At 39.2% G+C, this 24,483-nt stretch overlaps 1 long non-coding RNA gene across 1 annotated transcript; it reads left to right on the forward strand.

The window, feature by feature from the left end:
- The first annotated feature begins 3,717 nt into the window (after positions 1-3,717).
- Positions 3,718-23,301, forward strand: LOC136838696 (uncharacterized). Its single transcript, XR_010853085.1, has 3 exons — positions 3,718-3,869; positions 5,428-5,538; positions 22,337-23,301. It is a non-coding gene; the product is annotated as an uncharacterized lncRNA (long non-coding RNA).
- The last annotated feature ends 1,182 nt before the right edge of the window (positions 23,302-24,483 follow it).

The following is a 24,483-nucleotide window of genomic DNA, read 5'->3' on the forward strand; positions in this document are numbered from 1 at the left end:
TTTTTTTTTTTTTGCTATTTTTCCTTTGCATCTCTCTCTCTCTCTCTCTCTCTCTCTCTCTCTCTCTCTCTCTCTCTCCTCCTCCTCCATTGGAAACATTCTACGTTCACGTTTATCAGTAACAAGATTTACTACTAACACTAATAAAACCGTCTCCATTATTACTGAGCATCTCTGTACTGAGATGCTGTTTGCTGATTTCCCGCTGCAGCCGTTCAGCCGCGTGTTTGTTTGACCTCCCGGAGTCGTCAGGAGGCCTTTTTCGTGGAGGAGAACGGTAAGCAAGCACGCCGTTTGACAGTGAGACCTCGGAGTGACCACCCCCAACCGTGGCCACGCCCCAACCCTCTTTCACTTACATTACTCATCTTCGTCACACGTCGTCGCGTACATATAATATAATTTGCTCAACTTCGTCACAAATCGTCGTGTACGTAATTGACTCAACTTCGTCACACGTCGTCGTGTATATCATATAATTTGCTCAACTTTGTCACACGTCGACGTGTATACAATATAATTTGCTCAACTTCCGTCAAAAATCGTCACGTACATAACTGACTCAACTTCGTCACACGTCGTCGTGTATATAATATAATTTGCTCAACTTTGCCACAAATCGTCGCGTACATAATTGACTCAACTTCGTCACACGTCGTCGTGTATATAATTTGCTCAACTTCCGTTAAAAATCGTCACGTACATAACTGACTCAACTTCGTCACACGTCGTCGTGTATATAATATACTTTGCTCAACTTTGCCACAAATCGTCGCGTACATAATTGACTCAACTTCGTCACACGTCGTCGTGTATATAATATAATTTGCTCAACTTCGTCACACGTCGTCGTGTATACAATATAATTTGCTCAACTTCGTCACACGTCGTCATGTATATATAATTTGCTCAACTTCCTCACAAATCGTCGTGCACATAATTGACTCAACTTCGTCACACGTCGTCGTGTATATAATATAACCAACTCAACTTCGTCAAAAATCGTCGCGTACATAATTGACTCAACTTCGTCACACGTCGTCATGTATATAATATAACTAACTCAACTTCGTCACAAATCGTCGTGTACATAATATAATTGACTCGACTTCGTCACACGTCGTCGTGCATACAATATAATTTGCTCAACTTCGTCACAAATCGTCGTGTACATAATATATTTGACTCAACTTCGTCACACGTCGTCTTATATATTATATTATAATTGACTCAACTTCGTCACACGTCCTGGTGCGTACATTAAAATTTCGTCGGTGTTGGAAGGAAACTGCTTCTATATCCATGGTGTATTACTCTTAAAAATTGAGTCGTGAATGCAACGATAATTCGTGTTGAGGTTCTCTTCTTACTGCGGCTCCTTCTTCTGTCGTAGGTTTCGTTAAGTGTGTTTGCTGCCTCTTTGGCTTTTCTTTCTCTTTTACTTTTGCACAGAAGTTAGGTCAGTGTTTGACGGTTCGTGTTTATTTTTTTGTAAAGGGGTATGTGCATATATATATATATATATATATATATATATATATATATATATATATATATATATATATATATATATATATACACATACATATATATATATATATATATATATATATATATATAATATATATATATATATATATATATATATATATATAGGCCTACATATTACATATATATATACATATAAAATGTACATATATATTACACATATATATATATATATATATATATATATATATATATATATATATATATATATATATATATATATATATACATATAAAATGTACATATGTATATCACACACATATATATATATATATATATATATATATATATATACAGAATATATATATATAATCTCCAAAAACATGAAGCTACAAAATGTCGTTTTAATATCCAATTCGCCCTACCTTGGGAATAATACCGAGGGGGAATTATAACTGATAAGTGATTCATCACCTATGGAAACACGAACTCCCCACAGTGGGAAAAGACGACTTCAGTGACGAGCATTTTTACCACTCGGTTTCGACTTTATTTCCAAGCCACTGACAAAGGATTGATACATAGGATTAGAAATCACAAATATATATACTACAGAGGCAGTACTGAATTGAATTGATTATAGAATTTAGGACAAAGGCCAAGTACTTGGACCTATGAGATCATTCAGTGCTGAAACTGAAATTGACAGTAAAAGGTTTGAAAGGTGTAACATTAGGAAAACCTCGCAGTTGCACAATAAATCAATTATTAGGAGAGGGTGGAAAGTAAGATGGAAGACAGAGAATATGACAGGAGGTACAGTAAAAGGAACGAAAGGGGTTGCAGCTAGGGACCGTAGGCGCGCTGCAAATAACCTTAAGTAATGCCTACAGTGCACTGCATGAGGTGCACTGACGGCACTAACCCTCTCTCCCCAGAGGAGAGAGAGAGAGAGAGAGCTGACGAACATGCACAACCGTTTGAGACTACAGATCCGCCACTGACAGGTGCCAAAGTAGGAGTGGCTTCAGAACTCATTTGGGTAGAAATCACAATATACCCTCAAGGGAAATTACCGATAAACATAAGCGTACAGACCATAGGAGACTACAAATCCACACCCGACAGGTGTGGGGGGCGGGGCAGGAAAACTCATTAGTACTGCTTCCCCAACTGTGTTTCCATATATGATCATCCTTTTTCCATATATCTCTACTGGCTTCCTTAAAATTTAAACATTTTACATATTTCTTTTGACATACATCTTACAAATTTCTTTTGTTATTACGGGATCAAGTTTATACAAGCCTTAACTGATATTCATACTATGACCACAGCATTATTTATAAGGCTAGATTCAATGATATTCCTCTCCAGTGCATTATTAGAATGCACTATCTTTTTGTGTCCCTTCCAAGCATGATTAGAATACGCTATCTTTTACGTCCCTTCCCAGCTGACAGTATGATTGTTTTCACTAACATGTACAAAAATACCATTGTGCACCTGTGCATATCTCACTCATTTTTCATGCTGTTCTCTTCTCTTTTCCTGTGCTTTACCCGTCTGACCAACAAAAAAGTTGTCACAAGACTTACATGGAATTTTATAAACGCATCCTTTAGTATTGGCGAGAGAGTTCTTTATAAGTACGTGTTTCACTGTTTTATTGTTCTTAAATGCGACATTAACACCAAAATTCTTAAGAAGATAGGAATATCTTTCGTTTTATTATTATAAGATAGTCCACGCAAATTTTTTGTATCCTAAGATTCTTTTGGTTTTGATACATAGTCTTTTCCGAAAATACTTCTAATGCATTGTCTAATACACTGTCAGGATATTTCAGAATCTTGGTGCATTCCTAATCCTATCTACTTCATCATCAATATAGTCAGGCCTACCTACACTTAACGCTCTTAAAAACATAGACGTGAACACTGATTTCTTAACCTTATTGCTTTGACCGGAATAAAAATGCACATATTAGTAGGCTTTCTGTACACACACTCTATGAAAACTAATTAGTATTTCTTCGTATGAGGACATCCAAAAAAAGGGTAAGCACCCATCTTTTTCCATTTTCATAGTGAATTTAACTGATGGTACTAAGTGATTAAACTTTGCAAAAAAGATGAAAAATTGTTTATATCTTCGCTTCCCGGCCATACACCCGGCAAAGAACCTCAAATAATGTCCCACAATGCACCGCGTGGAGTGCACTGATGACAGTACCCCCTTACGGGGCGACGATTGTGGCTAGATGTAAAGGCCGAGAAATCCCAGGTCTGTTTATTATTACTCGTCTGCTGTCACCGACCTCTTCCCGTTCACATTGAATCAGATCGTGATGGCCATTCGACCACTGGAGCTTCTCTTGGGTACGTTAGTTGGGCTGGTCTCCAAATAATCGGTAGAAAACAAAGGATATTAGAAATGCTTCTTATGTCGTTGAGAAATGGCTTTATCGTATACGTTTTACAAAATGTCTCTATTTTTAAATGTCTTAATTTTTCCGTGGTTTTATTTGAAAATGCTTGATGTGTTTGTGAGTATGTAAAAATGTAATATATATATATATATATATATATATATATATATATATATATATATATATATATATATATATATATATATATATGTGTGTGTGTGTGTGTGTGGATGACTTGCGATTTCGAGGGCGAGTTTCTTCCACGTGGTGCGATGCAAGGGCTTCCGTAAAGGGGCTATACACATTATATAAACATACTCACACATACATAAAAAATTTATATATATATATATTATATATATATATATATATATATATATATATATATATATATATATATATACATATATATATATATATATATAATATATATATATATATATATATATGTATATATATATATATAGTTTTTATATATCCATACTGCTCGTTTTAGGATTCAGAATTCAGTAAAACAGGTTAAATTCAGGTTTACATTCCACATTCTGTAAGTTCCGAAGTATCAGCTTTCGAAGACATACAGTTTTCTTCTTCAGCCAGTACTTTGTAACCAAGAGAATCTGGAATATGAACCACCCCGTTTTATTGAAGCCTAACACGTGTAGTATGAGTATATGTACACAGTGAACTTGTGTGAGTATTTGGTATAAAATCATATATATATATATATATATATATATATATATATATATATATATATATATATATATATATATATATATATATATATAATATATATATATCTGTTGAAGAGAGGTCGAGCACGTGTGATTTTATTCTATAAAAGTGAAAGGAGAAAAGTAAGGTGAAGGAAAATAAAGGAATACCGTTCACACTGAAGCAAGAAAAGTCAGTCAGTGGTAAAATCCGCGTTCTTTTTTGTTCCACTTCTTTTGTGCTCATGTTTCTTCTACCCGCGAAGTAATTATGTCTGTACTCTGTCGGATATCCATTTCAATTCCTGCTTAAGTTTCAATTCAGTGCTATCATCCAGCAGTCGTGTTCAAACAAATGAAAACTAAATTAGTGCCTGGTTTTTAAAAAAATTGGTAACTGTAGCCAAGGACATTATTTAGGGAATGTATATCAACCGAGAGGAACTGGTGAAGGGAGCCTTAAATGGAATAGAATGGAATGGAATGGCGTATAAAACTCAGGCCACAGAGGACCTATGTGGTCATTTAGCGCTGAAAGGGATATTGAGAGTAAAGGAGGTCTGAAAGGTGCAACAGGAGGAAATCATCGCAGCTGCACTACGAAACAATTATTAGGTAAGGGTTAAGAAAAGTAAGTCGGAAGAAAGAAAATATGAACTGAGGTACAGTAAAAGGAATGAAAGGGGTTGCAGTTGGGGGCCGAAGGGACGCCGCAAAGAACCTTGAGTAAATGCCGCTATATCCTAGTGTACTGCCTCTTCAAGAAGTTTAAACATCCTTCTTCCGTTTCAGTTCTGGGATTGTCACTGGCGCCGCCAACGACTCTCGCCACTGATGTAAATAATTATGTTACTAACCCTGCTACTGCTACTACTACTGCTACTACTGCTACTAGTATCCCTGGTAAGCCTCTTTGATACTGAATGTTATTATCACGCTTTTCGGTGGGATAGCTTTCACTAAAGGCAGTTCACAGGTATATTTCAGTGACGAAAAAAAAGCATATATCACACAAAAAAAGTATATTTCAGTAATAAAAAAGTATATTTGTGACAAAAAAGTATATTTCAATGACAAAAAAATTTTTCAGTGACAAAAAAGTATATTTCAGTGACAAAAAAGTATATTTTAGTGACAAAAAAGTATATTTCAATGACAAAAAAGTATGTTTCAGTGACAAAAAAACATCAGAAACCACAGACGAAGTGTAGCATGGTAAGTCATTCCGACCTTAGACAACCAGCTGTCAAAATCCGATATACATAAAATGCTGTTGAAATTATATACCATTTTAAAACATAACCGTACATATCCATACATACACATAAATAATATATATACATATATAAATATATATATATATATATATATATATAGAGAGAGAGAGAGAGAGAGAGAGAGAGAGAGAGAGAGAGAGATATGAATTTTTATCCCATCACTGTGACATTTTATATAGAAACATTAAGCTACAAATGTCGTTTAATATCCAATTCGGGCTACTTGGGGAATGTCACTGAAGGGGATTTATAAGTGATAAATTGTTTGGTTACGAGTCACTTAGGTACCAAACCTAAGTGACTCGAACACGACAGTACGAACGAAAGAGTTCCAATCGACGTTTAAGACCATTGACAGCCGAAAGGTCTTGAACGTCGACTAGAAGTGGTTGGTTCGTACTGTCGAGTGTTATGTACCAAACCAATTATCACCTACAATTCCTCTTTTGTGGTATTCCCGAAGGAGCGCGAATAGGATATTAAATAACATTTGCAGCTTAATGTCTGCATATAAAACGTCACGGTGATGTGATAAATAAGTTAAGTACACCTTAGTTTAACCAGACCACTGAGCTGATTAATAGCTCTCCTAGGGCTGGCCCGAAGGATCATTTATTTTACGTGGCTAAGAACCAATTGGTTACCTAGCAACGGGACCTACAGCTTACTGTGGAATCCGAACCACATTATAGCGAGAAATGAATTTCTATCACCAGAAATAAATTCCTCTAATTCTTCATTGGCCGGTCGGGGACTCGAACTCGGGCCTAGCAGAATGCTAGCCGAGAACTGTACATACATATTGATATGGTTCTGAGCTGAAGGCTACGGAAACTTACCTTGGGCAGGTGAAATCTGACTCTAAAAATGGTTTCAGGTAAAACCATATGCAAAGATTTCACTTGAAGGCCTTCTTCAAGAGGGGAAGTTGTTAGGTAAACACTTAGGATTCACTTAATTAATTACATTTACATTAGAAAACACACATATCAATAGAATGGGAGCATAAATTAATTACATTTACACTAGAAAACACACATATCAATAGAATGGGAGCATAAATAAAGACAGGTAAACAGAGTCATGTCGTATAATGAGGTTAACAAAAAATGGATGATTCTCTGAAGAAACTAAAAAGAGGGTCTGCTTCAAAGGGCACCACAGGGGAGAGGAACAGTGGTTATGCCACTGTGCACACAAGTTGATAACAGGTCAACAGCAGGCAAACTCCTATCTGCAATCGAGAACACGTGGTTACTTAGCTGCAGTAAGGCGCTTTGATCAGGGAATCGAGGGGTCACACAGAAGGTGCTTAGAAAGGACTTGATTCCAATAACACTGATTTTAAACAATTACGTTACACGTCGCTTCACTGGTTCATAAATTAAAACAAACAAAATAAAAAGCATTACAGTTCTTGCCATAAGTATATTATATTATGAAAAGGAAACGGAAAATAGCAAAAGATTGACAGAGACATGACTGACATAAGAACCTTGACTCTGATACATTACCTTCGTTGGGAGATGGATTCCTTGTCTTCAGGGGGGCCAGCGATGGAGGGTAGTGTTAAAGGGACTCACTACAAAAGTAACTTAAGCTCTGGACAACCACGTGGGACAGCAAGGGGCAGCTCAAGGGAGCCAAGCTCTTCTGATATCAATGTGTCAGTGTGTTTCCCTTTTATAGCGTCGGGAGATTATGATCCTGCTCACTGTAGATGGCACTGTATGGCAGCAGGGACTATGTTTTCTATATGGGTCTCTCTCGTGGGGTGTGGGGGCATATGGCTCAGGTGTTCAAGATGGTGCTGGTCACATGGGTCAGTTGCTAAGTGCAGGAGTATCTCCAATAGAACAGCACCTGAAATCAAGGTCTTTGGGCAGTCACATGGACAAGGAATGGAATTAAGAGCTCACCCAAAAAGGTAGTGGTGACAGGAGTCAATAGGGGCAAATTTTACCCACAGTTAACCTTTACGGTTGAAATCAAAACAGTGGACATTATTTCACTAGAGCATGAAATGTCCTTATAGTGTATCTTACTCTACTTCTTGGAGGATGAGATGGCGTGTGCAAGGTTTACTTCATTACAATAATATATATATATATATATATATATATATATATACATATAGGGTCCATAAAAAATACCGAAAAGGCAATAATTTATTCACGAGACGTTTCGCACATGTGCTATGTGCATCATTATCTGCAAATATATAATAAAAATTGTTGAAATTTACAAAAATTATTTTAAAATAAAGGTAAGAGAAAAAAATTATTCACAAAATTAATATAACTTAAAATGTGTACAATAAAAAAGAACAGGTGCTCAACCAACCATCCAAAGGAGAAGAAGAATGAATGACCAAGACCTGACACCAACCTACGACTTACTACCCTTGAGTCCTTAACATCAGACAGCTTGTTCCGTCTTTGAACTCTAACGTTTCCGGTTCTCCTCTTTATCTAACATAACTGAAGTCGTAGGTGGTGTCAGGTCTTGGTCATTCATTCCTCTTCTCCTTTGGATGGTTGGTTGAGCACTTGTTCTTTTTTTACTGTACAGATTTTAAGTTATGTTTATTTTGTAAATAATTTTTTCTCTTAACTTTATTTTAAAATAATTTTTTTTGGAAATTTTAACGATTTTGTATGTTATAATTCCAGATTGATGATGCACATAGCACATGTGCGAAACGTCTCATGTGAATAAATTATGGCCTTTTGGTGTTTTTTATGGACCCTGCTGTATGCTTTTATATATATATATATATATATATATATATATATATATATATATATATATATATATATATATATATATATATATATATATATATATATATATATATATATTGTTACGTGTGAGGGTCTTGGTTGATCATGTTTTATTCAATTTACGTAATTTTTACTGCCCTGCAAACCAAGATTACACGTAACATTCCACTTGAAAGCCAAAAGTTAACCTCAAAGACAGTCGTTAATTAGCAAAAAGGTCGCCAGTTAAGGGTAATTAACCTTAACAAAAATATTTGAGATGAATTTGATTTTAAATGCAACGGTTCTTCCAAACATTCTCTTTTGAGGCATACAAAGCATCGAGATTCAACCTGATTTTGCTGACCTAAATCCTAGGTATTTTACTGGAATAACGGGGTTGAAGCTAACAATATAATAATGAGGCTTAATCTAGACTTCGTAAACACATATACAGTAAGTGGGGATGAAGGAGAAACAAAGAAATGCGAAATACAGAAAAAGATAAAAGAATGGGCGAAGTTTTGAACAAAAAGCGACTTTACCTTAGGACGAACATTATGCGCACCAACACCGGAGGGGGTCTTCGCAATTGCTTCTTCACTTCACTAATAGGATAATAGACAAAGAAAGGAGAGAGGGCCCGTCGGACATGTGGTCTCTCCGAATGCTCCAGTCTCTCTGAAGTTCCCTGACCGGCGCTGGGTCAAAACAGGCCTACAGTCATGCCTTAGGCGTCTATGCTCTGTTAAAACATTCACCATGAGAGACAGGTAAAAAGGAAAAAGGACTGTCACGTTAGTGATGGTTTTATATGGAACTGCTGGTTCCCGCTCGTTATATTTGTGGATTGCTGCCTCCTTACCTTCAAGTTTTTTTTTGTTTTGATGTTTTTCGTCAGTGAGCTGCCGTTTTTCTTGCTTCAGTCGGGTCTGGTAGGGCAGCAGAGTAGCGGCAGTGGCAGCAGCAGCAGGCAGTTTTTTGGAGTCGACGTTGGTCGAGTTTTTGAGCAGCAAATTGAGCACGCCACGAAGTGGAGCACGACGAGAGGTGGAGTGTGACCATGAGTAGTATGTGACCACGAGCTGCTCATCATGACAGCGTGAGGCTGTCCTGACGTCTCCATCGGGTATTCTAGTTGGAGGGTTCTTGTCCCTGTTGTGCAGCTGAGGGCTGTCTTGGTGCCCCGATGGAGGACGTATGTTTGGTATTTTTTTCTGCCTGCTGTTGTTTTTTTGCCTTTTTGTTTAAAGCTACTTTTTGTTTATAAAGTTAATTGTTTAACTTGATTTTGTTTAGTGCTGCCTTTTGGCCTTTATTGTACTTATGGTTTTTATCTTTTTACCAGACCTGACTCACTTGTAAATATTGTAAATAAATTAATATTAAGCTTATTTTATTGTTTTTGTTGTTTTCCCCTCCTTTGTTTGTTGCATCTGCCGTCAGTCATGATAGCCCCGTCCTGAGTATGTTAAAGAACCTGCATAACGGCCCACTCGGGTCGTTACAATGGCGACAGTGACAGGATGGCTCTGTTTTGGCTGGCGGGGTTGTTTAGGCATTGGAGGGGAGCTTGAGTGTAAAAAAAAAAAAAATAATCTTATTTTTTTTTCTTTAGGTGGGGAGGTGTCACGTTAAGTGATGGTTTTGCAGGAACTGCTGGTTCCCCGCTCGTTCCCCTTTGTGGATTGCTGCCTCCTTACCTTCAAGTTTTTTTTTTTGTTTTGATGTTTTCGTCAGTGAGCTGCCGTTTTCTTGCTTCAGTCGGGTCTGGTAAAGCGAGAGTAGCGGCAGTGGCAGCAGCAGCAGGCAGTTTTTTTTTTGGAGTCGGCGTTGGTCGAGTTTTTGAGCAACAAATTGGAGCACGCCTACTGGAATAGTGGAGCACGACAAGAGGTGGAGTGTGACCATGAGTAGTCGTGTGACCACGAGCTGCTCATCTTTGTTGACAGCGTGAGGCTGTCCTGACGTCTCCATCGGGGTATTCTAGTTGGAGGGTTCTTGTCCCTGTTGTGCAGCTGAGGGCTGTCTTGGTGCCCCGATGGAGGACGTATGTTTGGTATTTTTTTTCTGCCTGCTGTTGTTTTTTTGCCTTTTTGTTTAAAGCTACTTTTTGTTTATAAAGTTAATTGTTTAACTTGATTTTGTTTAGTGCTGCCTTTTGGCCTTTATTGTACTTATGGTTTTTATCTTTTTACCAGACCTGACTCACTTGTAAATATTGTAAATAAATTAATATTAAGCTTATTTTATTGTTTTGTTGTTTTCCCCTCCTTTGTTTATTGCATCTGCCGTCAGTCATGATAGCCCCGTCCTAAGTATGTTAAAGAACCTGCATAACGGCCCACTCGGGTCGTTACAGGACCTTAGGACCACCTATTTTTAAGGCTGATATGGGAAATTTTCCTATAGGGTGGAAGGCCTAACTTACCTATTTCGTTCTCCAACGGACGTTAAGGTTTGAACTGAAGATGCTCCTATATAGACAACGTCTTTTCCCGGTCTCAGTCAGGCTGATATTTCTATCCCTAAATGTTCGAGGGCGAACAGCGTAAATATTTATAAAAGCTCCCCCCTTTAAGAGGGCCTTCACTCCCTTTTCGGGCGTGAAGGTCTATACTAAACAAGCTGTTCGCCTCTCGTAGGTTACTCTCCTTCCCTGAGCAGATTAGTCCTGGTTAGCCTACCTAGCTACAGAACTACCTAACCCTAGATAGGATATGAGCTATAATCACTACTTAACCTAATTCTAATAGTACTAGAAGGTGCTCACGGTTATTATAGGCTACCTCCTACAATCATGATGTGTTTTAGACCTAGCCTAGTGGTACATTCTATGATATTCCCTAGCCTAACCTATCCTAACCCGACCGTAGCACCAACATAAGAGTTAATATTCTAACTAAATTACAAAATGGTTTATGTTTAATACAATTAAAATTTACTAGTTAATTCATGAGGGTTGCCTCATATGATAAATGGGTGCCTCACTGAGGTCTTAGGCCATGCGTGTCACGAGCATCGTGGCTCGTTTCACAATAGTTAAGATTACTGAAATTAGTTAGGCTACTTACATGATTACTGCGGCTCGGTGGTAAGTGGAAAGAACAAGGCTACTAAATTGATGTACTGTACTTTAAGGCGGCCTAGGCTAGGTACAAATAAAAGGAAGAGATCACACTGGCTACCTTCTCTGGGCAAGGGGCCAGGATCACTCTTAGATGTTAGGGCACTGTGCCGAGAGGGCACTAGTGCCAGGATGAGCGTATAGCTCGGCAACTACTGGGCTCTCTTCCGCCCCTTCTTCTTCTTCTTGGTTTCCTCCAAGGCCTATCAGTAGCTGGCCTAGCAGGTGATGAAAGCACCGACTCCGGGGACAGGCCAGAAGGGCTAGCGGGCGCGAAGTCAGGGGCAACTGCAAAAAGCTGCGGGAGGACTCCTACTCCGGCTGCTGCGACAACCGGAGCGAGAGCGATCTCGACTTCTGCGTCCGAGGATGCCAGTTCCTGGTCTTCCAAGGAAGGGTACCATTTCGATCCTCCAGGGTTCATCCCTGGAGTCAATTTTGCAAAGAAGAATTTTGCAAAGAAGAAGTTTCGGGTGCTGGAGGCTCTCCAGTCGCGATGATCAACTGCATGGGGAATCCTAAATCTCCCGGAGGGGGATTTGCCTCATGATTTAGACCCGGCATAGGTGCCTTTTCCATTGGTAGCTCAACGTCCGTGGCGGACGGAGTCTGGCACTGCTCAGTGCTCGCAAGTGGCACTGGCAGCAGTTGAGGGTCAGGCATGCCTGACAAGGGGTCCGGAGGTGCAATACCTCTCGGACGACTTGGGTTTGGCTACGGCAGAGATTCCTGCCCCAGCAGGAGATCGTAGCCTCTCCTGAGTTCTGTTCGGGGCGTCCGCTGGGCGTTGCTTGCTTGGGCAGCCCTCCCAATTTGTGGAGTGGTCTGCCCGCTTGCACGTCCTGCAGCGGTACTGCTCCTCCTGAATCTCTTCGCGGAGGAGGAGGACCTCTTGGTGGGCCAGCCCTTCGCGATTGGAGAGGGCTAGGCCTGAAATAGGTTGGGTGGCGCCCCTTCCGCGGACCACTTTTGTGGGCGGAGGGTGGAGGTTTGTCATTATTGGGAGTTATAACTGGGGCCTCCGTGGAGGAGGTAACGTGGCTGCGGAGTGGCGTTGGTGACGGGCTTCCGGGAGAGAAGATCCCGACCCAACAAGAAGACCACTCCGGGCCGAATTCCACCTACCACGCCAAGGCGGTGGGGTATCGTGCCCCAAGGTGTCATTACCTGGAGTTGGACCGTAGGGAATGGTAATGGTGTGGCCCTCTATCCACTTCATTTCCCACCGGGTTTCTTCGTCAACCATGGCACCGGCTGGCACTTGGGCCCTAGTGATCAGGCTAATGTCTGCCGCAGTGTCTACTGTGACCGGAAGGGTCACGGGCAGGCTAGTGCTCTGAAGAGGGGCCACCGAGATGAACTGGGTTTCCAGTCTCTCCGGGGTAAAGGATCGGTGCGGACCAGCAGCAGAAAATGAAGTGCTGATTAGGTTGACAAATTTGGTGGTGGGGACATGATGTGGACAGGCCGGAGATCCAGCATTGTAGTGGCTAGCAGCCCCACAGGATCTGCACGGGCCTTTTATATGGGCTCGGTGGCCTGCAGTAACTGTTGGAGGAGAGGGCTGAGCGGATGAATCGGGAGCGGAGTTCTGGCTGGTAGGGTTAGGCTGCTTATTAGTGCCGAGTTTGTATCGGCACTCAGCTTCAGCGTGGCCCCCTTCTTGCAATAGTTGCATATGGTCTTGCTAGGCAGTCCATTCTCGGGCGAGTGGAGTTCGAGAGGTAGGCCGGATGGATGATTCGCTTCTGAGAGGTGCTATGCGACTGATTGAAAGTTTCCACGAATCAGCCATGCAACAAGCTTCCATAAGTGTGGAGGGCTGTTTATCGTTAAGATATACAGCAAGGGGCCCTGGCACACATTGGAAAAGGTCTTCTAGCATGGTCCGATTGAAGAGATCCTCAAACGTCGTGCAGGCCAAGGAGTCGAACCAGCGCGCACCGGACTGGGTTTTGTGACATGCCCATTCTGTCCAAGACCAGCCGACTTCCTTGGCAAGACCTCGGAACCGTTGTCTCCATTTTTCTGGGGTTATCTCGTAGGCCTTGGTAATGACTCTACGAACTTCCGCCATGTTGCCTCTCTGGCTCTTCTCCAGTGAGCGAAGCGCTGCCTTGGCTTTTCCCTCCATATGCTTGGCTAGTATTAAGGCTCTCTCCGTCTCCGTGGTGCTGTAGTTATCGAAAAGAGCCTCGATCTCCTCCAGCCATGCTTCTGGCTCGTCCTCAGTCCACTTGGGGACTAGGGAATTGATGCTCGAAATTGGAGCGTTTGATGCAGCAGGTGTAGGACTGGAGGCTTGATGGCTAGCCATAGCTTCTGCATTCTCCATTTTCGCTCTCTCAAGCTCGAGCTCCTTCTCCTTTAGGGCTAACTCAGTTTCCTTGCAGGCTAACTCATGCTGTCTCCTTCTTTCTTCTCTTTCCTCTTCATATTGCCTTTGCTCGGCGTCATACACCCTTCGTTCTTCTTCATACTTTCTCTGCTCGAGTCTTTCTTCCTTCTCTCCGCTTGGCCAAGTCGTCCACTTGCTCCTTAACCCAGGTGGTAAGTTCCGAGCCGGTGAGACCTGCCGCCGTCCCCAGCCCCAGGAAAGGTTTTACAATGCTCTGCTGCCATGGTTCTGGTGGGGAAGGGCGTCTAACCGGGTCGACTGGGCGTACTTGGGCAGCGAGGAAGTGTCTCTTCAAATGACGTGGCACCCTTTCAAAAGGTGGCACTGTAGTTTGGGTGTGCCGTGTACAGGTCACACTGGTGGCACTCAGTATCCCTAGGCACTGGTGCAGGTTAGGTCCCAGAAGAACCTTCTCTTCTGTGTTCCCTTTTGTTTTCTTTAGTGGCACTTATGGTGCCAATGTGTTCCTAGGGACCCTCTACTGAGTCCAACTAGGCTATATGGGAGGAAAGGCACTCTACACCCCTGCAGAGTGCAACAATCGAATGAGAGAGAAAGGGAAGGTAAAAGAGAGAGAGAGAGAGAGAAGTAAGCTATTCAAGTGATGACAGTGCTGCAAATTATTGGCACTGTGGAATAAAGTGAATTTTTTTTTTTTTTTTTCTTTAAAGATCCTCGTGAGTGGCTGGTCCCAGTACCCAACCCAGTGCTGGCCCCTTCTTTTTCCAGAGGGTGAAAACTACTGTTTGCTTCGGTCTGGATAGCAGGCCTCACTCGTGACCGACAGTTTATCACTGTATTGTAATTACTCTTAACTTGTCCTCATCTATTGTGGGACAGAGGTGTTTCTTTTATTTGGTTTATTGTATTCGAATTAATTAGCCTAGTGTCGGCCGTTCTTTCTTTGAAGAGGGTCACGTACACTTAGGTTAGGAATGCTTACTTGAATGACGAGAGAGAGAGAAGAGAGAGAGAGAGAGAGAGAGAGAGAGATTTTCAATCAGCTAATTTCTTGCTGCTTGAGAACATGTAAACAAAGATTTTATACATGCACAATGGCATGGATCATAATAAAATGATATAGATGCGTCGTCTTGACTTCCTTAGGATTACTTTATTATCTTAATTTTCCTGGGAGCCAACGTCACAAAAGTTTATCGTAAAATTTTAAATTCTCTTTATATGATTTTTATAGCAGGTATTCGTAGGAACTTGTTATGGTACTCCTAACTAAGGCCTATCTTTCCCTGCCTAAATTATCTTTTTTTTTTTTTTCTAGCTAAGATATTGCGAGGTGGGTTCAAGCTACTGAAAGGAAAAAAAAATATATAACCCAAGAGTGGCTGGGGCAGAGGTCACAATAACAAGGTCTTTGAGATGGCGGCCAAGGTCCCGTTAGGCCTAAATTTCAAAAACAACCTCGGCGTGAAGGAACACCAAAATGGCCGTTCTCTCACAAACAGTTCGAACAATTTCAAAACAATCGTGCGAACACGGCGGAGGAATCCAAGATGGCGGGTATTTTCTTTTTCAAACAAATTAAAAAAAAAACAACGCAACAAATGCAGGTATCCAGATTTTACTTTAAATATACCAATCATGCATAGCGTTTTACGTTACGGATGGAAAACTAAATTACCAACAACTTTGTCTTTTGTTATCGTATTCTCACCCGGACATTAAACAAAGAATGAAAAGAGAAATGCTAGCCTGCCTGCGTAAATTTACGTTGTTGAACGGTACCTTTATTGTAAAATTACTATTTCAGTTCGTTTGCTACTTCACTGACACGGTTTTGAATGATTCCCGCTATATGCAAACAATAACGATCGGAATTGCCGACGCGATTTCTACATTACTTTGTGTATATGAACTGGGCTCCGCGATTCGGCCTTTGAATTCGTTACTTGAACGACTTGATTCACGATCCGAACACGGTAATGTCCTTGTCTTAGACGTTATAAATTATGACTCTCTGCTCTCGACGCACCCTTTCCTATACGCTAATTCTCACTACACTTGTTATTATAACTATCCTCTTTACTGCTTATTATTATGCCTCGTTCCTGGTTTGGAAGAATGAAATGGAATTCAATATCTGACTTTTATCTTTGGAATTAATGTAATTTTAATTTCCTTTTCTCCAGATTCTTTCTCTAAAATGTACTTTAGATTCTACGCAAGGTCGCCAATGTTACGTGTGAGGGTCTTGGTTGATCATGTATTATTCAATTTACGTAATTTTTACGGCCCTGCAAACCAAGATTACACGTAACATTCCACTTGAAGCCAAAAGTTAACCTCAAAGACAGTCGTTAAATAGCCAAAGGTCGCCAGTTAAGGGTTATTAACCTTAACAAAAATATTTGAGATGAATTTGATTTTAAACGCAACGGTTCTTCCAAACATTCGGACGCCGAGGCATACAAAGCATCGAGATTCAACCTGATTTTGCTTACCTAAATCCTAGGTATTTTACTGGAATAACGGGGTTGAAGCTAACAATATAATAATGAGGCTTAATCTAGACTTCGTAAACACATATACAGTAAGTGGGGGATGAAGGAGAAACAAAGAAATGCGAAATACAGAAAAAGATAAAAGAATGGGCGAAGTTTTGAACAAAAAGCGACTTTACCTTAGGACGAACGTTGTGCGCACCAACACCGCCGGGGTCTTCGCAATTGCTTCTTCACTTCACTAATAGGATAATAGACAAAGAAAGGGAGAAGAGGCCCCGTCGGACATGTGGTCTCTCCGAATGCTCCAGTCTCTCTGAAGTTCCCTGACCGGCGCTGGGTCAAAACAGGCCTACAGTCATGCCTTAGGCGTCTATGCTCTGTTAAAACATTCGCCATGAGAGACAGGTAAAAAGGAAAAAAGGACCTTAGGACCACCTATTTTTAAGGCTGATATGGGAAATTTTCCTATAGGGTGGAAGGCCTAACTTACCTATCCCGTTCTCCAACGGACGTTAAGGTTTGAACTGAAGATGCTCCTATATAGACAACGTCTTTTCCTGGTCTCAGTCAGGCTGATATTTCTATCCCTAAATGTTCGAGGGCGAACAGCAGTAAATATTTATAAAAATATATATATATATATATATATATATATATATATATATATATATATATATATATATATATGTATGTGATTGTGTGTGTGTGCGTGTGTATATATATGTGTGTGTGTGTATATATATATATATATATATATATATATATATATATATATATATATATATATATATATATATATACTGTACTACACTGACTGAAGTTTTTCAATAATCTCGACTTGAGTGAATCCTTACAACCACACGTCATGAGAGTTTCAAAAACCTTTTCGTTTAAACAGGCTGTCCAATTTACCAGTACATAATGGGCCAGTGCGTCCACATCTGCGTTATTGAGATAGGAAGCTGGCACACCATGAGGAATTACTGCCACAGCTTAGGCGGAGAAATTATAAAAATCGACAGTGCAGACTTCCTGTATGAGTTGATACAGTTCATCAAGAGCGAAGGTATGTAAATGTCTCAGTGAGTCCTGATCTTTGACAGATAGCTGTCAGTCCACAGTACTGAAAGTTATCTAGCCATTTACCAATGAGAGAGTTTATTAGAATGGAATGGGACAAGAAATTTAGGCCAAGGGTCAAGAGTGATCTAAGAGGTCATTCAGCGTCCAAAGGGAAACTGAGCATAAAAAATGTTGAGGGGTGTAACAAGAGGAAAACATCACAGTTGTACTATGAAACAATTGTTGGGAGAGGGCTGAAGAAAGTAGGATAGAAGACATAGAATATGAATGGAGGTTCAGTAAAAGGAATGAAAGGGGTTGCAGCTAGGGGCCGAAAGGATACTGCAAAGAACCTTACGTGAAGCCTACAGTACACTGCTGAGATGCACTGACGCCACTATGGGAGAATTTACATGACTTCCACTGAAGGTTTAAATCATTGCAGGTATTGAAGTCCACAATTTCTGGATAGGCGGCTCCGACGAGGCGCAGGAGGGAGACTGGATTTGGACAGACAACACACAGATTAAGATGGGAGCTCCCTTCTGGGCCAATTTGTGCTCGTCGGCTGGCGAAGTCATTCTGCAGCCAGGAGGAGGAACGTCTCAGAACTGCTTGAGTATAGTATCTGATCAATCATTTTACTTTAATGATAGACCGTGTGATGAACTAATGTCTGTTATCTGCTCCTTCCAATAAGGAAAATATATAAAATATATTTCATGGCCAAATACTTGTTTCATAATAGACCTAATCTGTTTCTTCCAAAGCGCAATATACATCAGCTGAGCTTCCCGTAGGCCTAACCTGTTTCTTCCAAAGCGTAACATATGATCACCCTTTATTCTGTAACAGTCTTGTAAAGGGACGATTGTTCTTTGAATGAGATTTCTATATTAAAATAGCAAAAATCCAAACTTTCACAAGAATAACTCAAGAGGCTTCATGGTTCCATTATCAGACCAAAACCCCATTAGCATTCCGTGAATTTGGGGTTTTATCGATTTAAGATAGCAAACTAAATTACTGATAGGAGAATACGTCATCATCGCCGCCTTCCACGTCCCCTCTTAAGAGATCCACAGGATATCCAAACTTCCACTGGCCATCAGTAAAATTGCCTTTTCACCATTACACTGTCACCACCACTAACGTACAGTTCAACGGAGGCTGCGCATCCAGTCCTATCTGTTTGCTTTTCCGCCTGTTTGTCGTCAATGTAACTCAAAAAGCAACCCATGGCTTTCAATGATGTTTTGGGAAGAAGTGGTCCAAGGGCTTAGTATAGTCATGCTGTGTACCGTAATCCAAATACTGACGCTTCTATATATGACTGTCTCTTGGAGTGGGTTAGTATGGCTCATTCACAGGATTCAAAAGCTTTTTTCGTTATCTGTGCAGACGGCAGTGCAAAGCACAGTGAGTGGCTAAATTCAAGTTCCACAGATCAACATGGAAAGTCTGCTCCTGAGGTCTGTGTATCCTCCGATTTTGTCCAGCTAATTGAGGAACCCACGCATATTTCTGGTAATAGATTAGACCTCACATTCACGGATGTCCTAGCTATTGTGAAGTCCGAGGTCTGTGAGTAAATTCTGGTAGATTGGTTACTGTCCTTAAGTAAAAAGCTGAATTGTTTCATCTAGCTTTTGAAGCTAAGCAGTCAGCTGAGGATGTCTCTCTCCCTGATACTTGTCATCCTGAACCTATTCTTACATAATTTGCATTTTGCTCTAGGGATTCTAAGAAAATTCGTGATAATCTTGATAGCTGGGATGGAGAAGAGCCTGATGGTTTCTTCCCCTTGTTTTTTTTTTTTTTTAAGTTTCTAGTGTGTTGTCTCCCAAGATCAGGATTCTATAGGTTTTTAAGCAGACGTAGTACCTTTGAGGATGAGCACAATCTTAGCAATACAGTGCCTGTTCCAAAGAATGGCATATCTGCAAACTGCAGTAACTACAAGCCAATTTCTATTCTCCCTGTGCTACCCAAGGTTGCAGAAAAACTAATTTTTAAGCCACTAGATAAGTATGTGGAATCTACTGTAAAGGATCGTTTGCTGATAGTCAATATGCCTATCGGAAGTAGTTGGGTGCCTGCTCTTTTAGATTTGACATGCCATTTGCAAAAGAACCTTGATAAGGGTTTTGAGTGTAGATTAACTCAAATATATTTTAGTGTTGCTTTCGATTTAGTAAATCATAAGGCACTTATTTATAAACTTCAGAATCTTGGAGTGGGTGGATATGTTGTAGACTTACTTCAAGACTTCCTACAGGTAGGCAGCAATGAGTTGCTGTTGATGGGACCTTTAGCGAACCAAAACCCATTGTGCCTGGAGTTCCACAGGGCAGTTCTTGGTCCACTGTTATTTTTAGTGTGTACAAGTGATATGGTTGTTGGCCTGGAAAACAAGATCGCTCAGTATGCCGATAATGGAACACTTGTGGATGTCGTAAAGTCTCCTCTTATGAGAAATGAAGCTGCCCTTACTGTAGTCTCAATTGGGACATGGAGCGGATTAGCGAATGGTGTAATCAATGGAGTATGAGGCTGAACTCTAGTAAAACGAAAACACTGCGGATTAGCAGATACTGTACAGATTTTCCACCCTGTCATCCCCTCCAAGTCGATGCGACTCTGCTGAATGAGTCTGAAGTTTTAACTGTTCTAGGTGTAACTTTTGACTCACATCTTACTTTTGAGAAACATCTAATGAAAGTGTTAGCAAATGCCGCACGAAGGTTAGGTATTGTACGAAAGTCCTCATATAATTATAACTGATAAAATCAATGCAACTTGCTATAGGTCATTTGTCCTTCCTTTACTAGAATACTGTTCTCCGGTATGGATGTCTGCTTCTGCCAGAGATTTATCTCTTTTAAATACAGTGGTTCGTGGTAGTAGGTTTCTGTTTCTGTTTTTCTAACACTACCAGTTATAACTTGGACCATCGACGGATGGTCTCTTGTTTGTCACTTTTTCATAAGCTGTATTTTAACAGATCTTTCACATTCTCAATTGATCCCTGATCGTCTTTTCCTGCCGAAAGCAACCAGATTTGCTGAAAAGCACCACCAACATGCAGTAAATGTGTCTCGCTGTAGAACTTCTCAGTTCCAGAGGTCCTTTCTTCCTCACGCCGTTGGACTGTGGAACAGCCTCCCAGAGGAAGTCGTGCAACTGGAACTTCCGAAGTTCAAGCGAAGGTGAAATGCATTACTGCCCTAATACTATTCTCCTTGCACTTTAATACATTTTTGCCTAATTATTAATTTATCAGTTTATTTTTTCCTTTTTTTAATAAACGAGAACTCTTCTTGCTGTATTTCCCTTTACCTCCTTTTACTTCTTCCTATTGAACACCATATTCTTTGGAAGCTTGAATTTCATATCAATGGCGCCAATAGACTTGTTCCATATAATAGGGTTCATCCTCTAAATAATAATAATAATAATAATAATAATAATAATAATAATAATAATAATAATAATAATAATAATAATAATAATAATAATAATAATAATAATAATGGATATCCTACTTTCATAAAGACAGCTGGAATACAAACAAAATAAGATGCATCCTCTCTGTCATCAGAATATTTTGTTTATTGTTGATTCGTAAAACTAAAAGAACGACCACAGTGTAGAAGGTAAGTATAAAACTAAACAGCTACATAACAACAAATAAATACCTAGTAGCAGTGAATTAGGTAAAAGATAAAATATATTAGCCAAGCTAAAATTTATCCGAGCGCGCCTTGGGGCAAAAGGAACTCTAACTCACGACAAAGCCACTGTTAAACCCAGGGTTTGAAAAGCACGGTTAAACTACGGTCTAGAAAGGCCTTCTTTCTGAAGTCTAGACTGTGGGTTATACGTTTCACCTACGTTACGTAACTGAGTACGACGCCTGATACTACTAACGAGGGGATTTACAAGCCTTTTTTTTTGTCCCGGGATTTTTCATACAATCTCGGGATTTCCCGGGAATTTCGTTAAAATTTAAAATTCTCAGAAAATATGACAATAGATAAAAGAACGATGTCTTCATGATAGCAAAAAGTTGATCGTTTCTAAAAAAACCTAAATAATTGGTCACAAGCAATGTAACAACTAGTTATTATATATTAATCGTTACGAATGGAATATAATCTGCTAAGGAAACGGTTCACTGATTATAGTATACTCTTTTTATTTTGCTTCACTAAAGTTGACTAGACCTTGGTTATTAAGGCAGACTCTGTATCTATTGAGATACACACACACACACATACACACGTGATTATTATCATATATATATATATATATATATATATATATATATATATATATATATATATATATATATATATATATATATATATACATATATATATATATATATATATATATATATATATATATATATATATATATATGTGTGTGTTAGCTCATTATGTGTGTGTTTGTGTGCTCTCTACATATAATATTAATAGATTTAATATTTCTCTGGTAAAACAACTACGTCATTGTTCATTTGCAAATTCAAATAAGTACCGAACACGACAGCTTGCAGCATTAAATAATAAACCAGTTGTAATTTCTGCAATCAAAAACTTGTTTTCTAGACTCTTCAGTTCACCACAACTATCTGACTCACCGTCCAGCGAGGAAGAAATAGACGGCTCCGAATTATCCCTTTCCGAAAAGTTAGAACAGACAATAAAACAGAGCATGGGTTCCTCACCATCTGGTTCTGATCGCAAGCATCTTAACAAAGAACCAGAGGTGTTCGAAGTAACATCAGAACGCACAAAGAATATTAAATTGTTATATGAGGCCATGAGATCGGTGCCACCTACGTCTGTCGAGTCTGAAAGGGTTACTATATGTCTGTAGCACACAGTATTTAGTAAATTAATATTTTGCTATGTTAATTCTCTGACAATATTTATGTGCCTTTATATTACATTCCGTATTAACCTGTGTTTTATTTTTCAACAAATTGGAGCCTCTCTATTACCCTTCATAATAAAAGCCTTTTCAGGGTTATTTGATTTTTATTTTTCTTTTACTTTTATACATAGTATTGTTTAGTTTTTTACTCAAGAAATAATTACATTTCTCGTTACCAAGAAAAATATACTTAAAATTTATAAAAACTCTGGATTTTGAATACTTTATCTTTTTCTATACAATCGTAATTCTTAACTGAAAATTGAAACTTATGTTTCTGTATTCAGTGTTGTATTGGAATTTTGGAAATAACAACAAAAGTTGAAAAAATAACTTGGTTTATTTTGAGACTCAAAACTTATGTATATTTCATTTTTATAACATCTGGATTACACTGATGCAGCTTTCAGAATAGATAGTAATTAGTGTCACAATTGGAGACAGTATTTTCTGTATGATATCATTCATTATCATTAGTTGCTGGGCAAAGCTATTTAGCATTTCAAGAAATACATGCCTTCTAAAAAATCCAAATCAGTTGTTTATATTTTGCTAGATGACACCAAATTTGCCGTTGTAACTCATTGAAAGTCATATTCCTTGTTATTCTTACCATTAAATACCACTAAAAAATTCATGTTGTTTGTTTTATTACCCCTATAATTAAAATTTTATTATCCATTAATCCTTGTAAAACAGATCTCCTTTGACTGGTTAACAATGAAAATATACTATAAAAAAAATAATTGTATTTTCCGGGAAATCCCGCGATTATTTTTATACTGTCCCGAAATCCCAGGATCCAAAACCGGGTTCAAACTGGAAACCCTACGGACCAGGATCCAGAAGTCTCTGGATCCTGCTACCGACACAGGCATTCGAATCAGTGACACAAAATATATATGAATATCTGGTTGTTGACTTGAAAAACTAATGGTCAATACCGTCTCCATTTTACATTACACTAGCATTTATAATGTTGTGCAATTCAAAGGTATATATTCCTGAGGCAATCATATACGATGCAAGGACAAACGTTTATGGTTTTTAAGCAAAATTTCAGTGTATAAGAAGAATCTGTCAAGCACAAGATAGTAGAGATCTACTAACCTTCCTAATTTTATCGCTTGAAGAGAATTCTTTAAATGGTGGATGCAGAGCACACCTGCTAAAATATCTTAAGCTGTATTGAAAAACACTGAACTGTGAAGTACATACAATTAATTACGGTATGTAGTCACAAAATGAAAGGGTTGATGTAAAATTAACTTAACAGGACAAACAGGAAGAAGAATGGTCGTCGAGGAAACGGGCTACGAAACACAACTAATCCGTTTTCCTCTTCGAGACTTTTGTATGCGTTTTAGACCCATCTCTTTGTTGTCTCGGCGAGACATTACAGAAGTTCATGAACAACATTAAAAAAAGACACTGAAAAACCTTCTGCTGGACAAAACATAAATTATTGCTTAAATGAAGCTCAAACAAACTTTCTTAAAGGTAGCAATCCGACACAACACCGAGGAAACCTGTGCTTGCGAGGAAAGCAACATAGGCTTAATCTTGAATCACTGGACTCCAGGAGTCAGAAATAATTTGATTACGTTCCAAGAAATTCGGCAAAGAAACCAAGATAGTGTTTACATGAAGCAATCAGTATCAAATCAGTCACTAACGAGATTTTCTACTTGAAAAATACAAAGGAACAGTTTAACTTCAAATTCCTAAGAAGCAAGGAGTTGCAACTTGCAATCTTCACTGTATCATTATTCTACAGTGTCATACGATAAACGACCGATGGCTATTTTCTACACAAATC

This window comes from Macrobrachium rosenbergii, chromosome 5 (genome assembly GCF_040412425.1).
Source record: "Macrobrachium rosenbergii isolate ZJJX-2024 chromosome 5, ASM4041242v1, whole genome shotgun sequence".
Taxonomy (NCBI): Eukaryota; Metazoa; Arthropoda; class Malacostraca; order Decapoda; family Palaemonidae; genus Macrobrachium; species Macrobrachium rosenbergii.